The sequence below is a fragment of the Neomonachus schauinslandi genome, chromosome 3 (assembly GCF_002201575.2).
Source record: "Neomonachus schauinslandi chromosome 3, ASM220157v2, whole genome shotgun sequence".
Lineage (NCBI taxonomy): Eukaryota > Metazoa > Chordata > Mammalia > Carnivora > Phocidae > Neomonachus > Neomonachus schauinslandi.
Window position 1 is genome coordinate 104,690,460 of NC_058405.1, and position 5,958 is coordinate 104,696,417.

A 5,958-nucleotide genomic window follows, 5' to 3' on the forward strand; every position below is an offset into this window, starting at 1 on the left:
GAATGTGGGTGGAAGTGACACATGCATTTCCTGGCTGAGGCGGATAAGAACAGGTGGCCTTTCTCCATGCTCACTCTCTTTTCCCAACTATCAACTAAGGAGAGAGAATTTTAAGGATATAAAAGAGGACAAAGCTACAGGCTAAAAGGAGTCCAGGTCCCTAGATTACTATATGAAGTAGAGACCCCCCTCCTGACTTGTTAATGACAGATGTTAGCAAAAAATAAATTTTTACTCTTAAGCATTAAGATGCAGAGAATTTTTTTTTAACAACAGTTAAGGACCTGAAGACAAGTATGAACCTACCTACCACTTAAAATTAGATTCAGCAGCATATAATATGCTGTGTTAAATTGAATGTATTTAGCAAAATAATTTTAAATATATATTTTCCAGGTTTCAAACACGATCAGTGGCTCCTGTTCTGGTATTTAGTTTCTTCATTATACAAATAGTTTGCTTTAAATTTCTTCCTATAGTCTTACCTTTATATTACAACTGCCATAGAATAAATCAAAAGGCAAAGGACTTGGAACAAAGTACACATCAAAAAACAAAAACAAAGGACTGAGATTTAAAACCAAACAAACAAACAAAAAAGCACAAAGAGAGATTGCATGAGATTTTCAAATCATGGGTATGCCAAGAAGAATGAGTGATCCAGTTCCTGAAATTAGTTTTCCCCCAAAATCAATTCACAAAGTTATTTTAGTGTATCAAACCATTATTGGTGTTTTGACATTTTTGATAGTAGAATAAAGCCAAATTAAGTTTTTATAAAGATTATATTACTGTACCATATAGCTGGTTTCTAAATGAGTAAAAACATATTGTTTTTTAACAGAATTTTATGTGATATAAACTTAAAAAATAATTTTGTAAAATAAAAATTTTCATTGAATCTTTTCTGGTTGCTTTAGGCACTGACTATATAAAAATCAATCTTCTCCAGTTATCCCATCTCTCCCCAACTTTTCTAAACCAACTTTTTAAAATTATATGCAATCAGGTACATTCATATATATTTCATATGTGATTCCCATATGCCACTTACATCTTCAATTAAGCTTTAAACTACTTGACAACATCCAAATCCAATACTTTGTATTCCCCAAGGCACCTAATGAAATGTTGGACATATAATAAGTAGGAAATAAACATATGCTTGTGCTTCTTGCAGAATAGACAGACTTTAAAAATTGATTCTCAAGGCCTACGACTGACTATTACTGTGACTGGGTAAGCTCAGGACAAGCTCAGGATGTTGTTTTTCTACTATCTCTTTAGCAAAAGGGAAAAATCAACATAGTCAAATGCTATTTGTAAAAAAAAAAATCAAGAGAAAAATTGGCCAACATTGGCCAGTCCCAGTGTAAATATAGCCTCATGTGCAAAAGTATTTACATGTGATATTGAAAATAGTACTGGAATAACTTATTTTCCTAATTTTTTATGTTTAACAATTTAAAATAATATATTTAGCTGTAGGAATATGGGGCTTTATTAATACAAAATCAAAATGTTTTAAAATCCCTGTTTTTACATGAATAGTAAAGTCTAGACAAGCATATACATATTACGTTTCTATAAATACTTTAAAACAGGGGCATCTGGGTGGCTCAGTCGTTAAGCATCTGCCTTCAGCTCAGGTCATGGTCCCAGGGTCCTGGGATCGAGCCCCACATCCAGCTCCCTGCTCGGCGGGAGGCCTGCTTCTCCCTCTTCCACTCCCCCTGCTTGTGTTCCCTCTCTCGCTATGTCTCTGTCAAATAAATAAATAAAATCTTTTAAAGATAAAATAAAATTAAATTAAAATAAAAAAAATACTTTAAAACATTCCTTTAGCAATCCATGTCTTTTGTCCATGTAGAAAAATACCATTAGAAGGAATCATGTCATTTTGTGGCCTCTCCACTGTCACTCTTTGTTTAATCTTCATTATTGTCTTCTAGTTCATTCTACAATATCCTTGAATTCAAAAGAACATCAAACCACGGAGACTATGAGGTTACACAAAAATAAACTGACCATTGACAAGATTTTTGCTGAGAATGAATTAATATTACCACCTAATGGGGAAATTTCTATATAATTCATAATACAAGTTAACTGGTCCTCTTAATCTTAAATTTTCACTAACACGTATAGAAGTCCTTTTGATTTACATAATCATATAAAAGTAAACTGTGAATAAAAGCTAATTAATATTGAAAACATCTTTTTAATTATAAAAACATGAATTTAAACATTCTTTAAAGCATTTGTGAATAATTTCATGATATATCTTATAAGCCCCAGATATGAACTTCGGAAACTACATCAATATTTGTTGAGTGTTGACAACTGTAATAAGTTAGGGAATGAATGCTCAAGAGCATGAAGGTTATAGCTATTCACTAAGCAACTGACCAAGTTCCTATCTACAACTTTTCAAAGACTCATAAGTATGTGGTTCTATTAATGTAATATTTAGGCTCAAAAACTGTAGACATGGTAGGCCCTGTGAAAGACACTTTCATGTACGGTATCTTTTTCAGGAACTCCTAAATGATACGCCATGAAGAGATTATAGCCATACTACCTAAAATATCAATCCCTCGTGCTGTGGCCTAGCCAGAAGGGTGAGCTACTTGTCTCTGCATAAGTAACTTCATTTGGATTCCTTAAAGGACGGCCCAAGTGGAACAGATCCATGGGCGTGCCCTTCAAACTCCACTGTCATTGAGTGCAATGAGCAAAAGCCGTCTGCTGTTTTTCTGCCACCATGCCCTGAGCATGGTCAATGAGGTGCCCTGCCCTTGAACATGTCCGTTCACAGTCTGCAGTAGCATGCACCATCCTCCTTGGATAAGGGGGCCAGTGGAGTGTGTGTTCCATGCGCTCAAGTATTAAAAAATCTTAAGAATGCAGGATCTAGTTACAATGTAGCTGTAAAGTGCTGCCTTGTCTTTGCCCCCTGCTCAAAATAAAGCTGTTACCTTTCTAGCCCTGTCCGCCATGGTGCTTAGCAGCCAGGGATGCATGGTCTCAGACATGTTTACCAAGTAAAACACTGACTTGAGGGGCGCCTGGGTGGCTCAGTCATTAAGCGTCTGCCTTCGGCTCAGGTCATGATCCCAGGGTCCTGGGATCGAGCCCCGCATCGAGCCCCGCATCGGGCTCCCCGCTCAGCGGGGAGTCTACTTCTCCCTCTCCCACTCCCCCTGCTTGTGTTCCCTCTCTCGCTGTGTCTCTCTCTGTCAAATAAGTAAATAAAATCTTTAAAAAAAAAAAAATCTTAAGAAATACACATGGCCATTTCATGGAAGCAAGGTTAGGTTATTTTTAAGCTTCGCACACATTTCACTAATAATTTCATTTTTTTTATCACAATGACATTGCACAGGATTTTTTTCACCATGTCATGTCCTAAATAGATATACACAAACACCTTCTATCTTACTCCAGTGTGTCATATATATTTAATGTTCCATATATGACATGATCTGAAATATATTGGGAAATTTATAACCATTTTAATATTAACAAAAAACATTAATTTTTATTAATATATAAATGTAAAGGTGTGAAATCTATAGGTATGCAGGAACAATTTAGATTCACAGCTTATGAGTTGGTAATTATTCTAAAGTTTGAATTCTTAGTGATTATTTGTTAGCACTCAGTACTTATATGGCACTTCATAGGGCCTATACATACAACACTATTTAATTTTTACAACAACTCTATGAAAAAGGCATTATTATTCTTATTTCAGATATTTGAAAACAGGTAATGTCCCAGAATCACAGAGACAATAAACAGTAAAGTGGAAAACTAAACTGTGGTCTTTGCTAACACTATATACTCTCTCCAAACTTTTAGTTATATTAACCTGAATTTCTATTTAAATATTATGAATAACTTACAGCATAGATTCCTGTTATAAGTCAAATAGTAAAGAGCACATTAACAAACATTATTAACCCCTACTATGAAATTTATTGGTTTTGCAGCTGCTTCCTTTCTATATGATCAGTTTCTATCAGTTAATCTTACAAACATGTTCTCTTTTATATTGCCAACTTTTAGGGAAAATAAACGGTAGGTGAGAACGATGGAGGGAAAAGACTTGAAATTGGTACATCAACTAAGTTAAGTTCGGTACCTTGGCTAAATCAAGAAATTAAATTGAGGCAATGCCCATTACTTCTCATGGACAATTTTATGTGGGGAAAAAAAAAGTGAAAAATTTGCTCGTTTCCAAAATACTAGGAATCTGAACTATATATCTGATCTATTGATGTTTACAAATTAGGCAAAAACTCAATATATGATCATGGACTAGGCTTTGTTAACATAGGGGATTGTTGCCTGGTCCATGTGTGTAAAACTTTATACCTTAACTAGATTAGGGTGCACCTGAGGACAGCACTCAGTTTATCACAAGTCACCTAGCAGAATCGTGATCACCTAACAAATGATTACTAACATGCACTTGTTTAGTCTTACTGAAAGAATGTGGTCTTGGAAGGTCATTTTTTAAGTCCCAGATCCTTCATCTGTTAAGTGGAATAAAAATAGCACCCAACTCAAAGGACAGTTGTGAGTATTGAATGAAAGTATACCTGTAAAATTAGTGAACCCAGTGCGTGATACATAGTAATTTGTTTACAAATGTTTACAGAGAAGAGCTTTGTATTACCAATTTGGTTTGATCACTTCAAATGTTATCTATTTCCAAAAGCCTTTCTTGATAGGTTATGACCGCATTTGACCTGGGTCTTCTCATTCCTCTGTCCTATTAGTTTTAGTAATCATTTTTCATTCTCACTGGACCATGTGTAAAGTAAATCTCAATTATCATATTGTCCAATATGTATCTACAATATGTTCCTTGGGAGCCAGAAGATAAATTAGAAAGAAATGCAGATCACCGTTATCTCCAGAGGAGACCCGAGTTGCCCAAAGTCACACAGTAAGTTAGTGGCAGACTTGTTTAATGTCACCTCTCTTAATACTATATCACTGCTCTTGCTGTCACTAGAGCAAAAATAGCTTCACTTGTCTGTGAACTAGACAGTATGGTTTACTGAACACTTAATGTAAGTGAGCATTAAGCTAACATTCTTTCTTCTTTCATAACAAGGTTTGTGAAATAGAGCCTCCTCTACTGAACCCTTCTTGACTGAACAGAAATGAATACAAATTGCCTTGCCCTACTTCTAATTCCAGAGGGCAACTTGTATTTCCACAGTGTGAGAAGTCATGGAAACTCTACTAAGGATTTGAATAATCGTAGTACCTAACATTATGACTACTGACTTCTCTGAGTACAACTTTTTAAAAGAATTCTAAATATTTTGGCAGTAAAACTCCAGCATTATGCCCCTTTTACCACCATACACAAACAACTGTTTATTTTCTGATTTTTTTTTAACCAGATCTTCACATCAACAAAGACTAAAGAAACTTGTGTTATTTTCTCCGTAGAATAATCTGACCTAGGATGGCCATGGGAGACAATCCACCATTTTGTACAATATAGAGTCATATAAATATCAGCAATCACCAGTCTAAAATGCTAATTTTACAAATGGAGGAAATGACGGCTCAGAGAAGTTAGTGACTTGTACAAGTGACCTTGGTTATGAGCAGAGCTAAGAATGTGACCTTCTATCTTCCAGCCTAGGCTCTTATTATCTCAGCACATGTTTCTTAATAGGTGTGTTGGTGTTTTATTGTAACAAATGCAATACAATGCATATTAAAATGCAAATAACTTTATATTTCTATTGACTCTGCTGATTAATTTAGCAAATATTGTTTATCAACGCCACAGTTCATTTGGAACATAGCAATTGAAATTCCTGGGTTGGATTCATCTTCTACAATATATAAGGCTTAAAAAATAGCTAAAGACAAAAAGTTCTGTTGGTAGCTATACAAATAGTTAAATACTATTTCTACATATAGTGT

The 5,958-nt window shown here is 34.8% G+C and overlaps 1 non-coding gene across 1 annotated transcript; it reads left to right on the forward strand.

Annotated features, from left to right (window-relative positions):
* The first annotated feature begins 2,904 nt into the window (after positions 1 to 2,904).
* On the forward strand, positions 2,905 to 3,035 carry LOC123324473. Its single transcript, XR_006539837.1, has one exon. It is a non-coding gene; the product is annotated as a small nucleolar RNA SNORA63 (small nucleolar RNA).
* Positions 3,036 to 5,958: the final 2,923 nt, after the last annotated feature.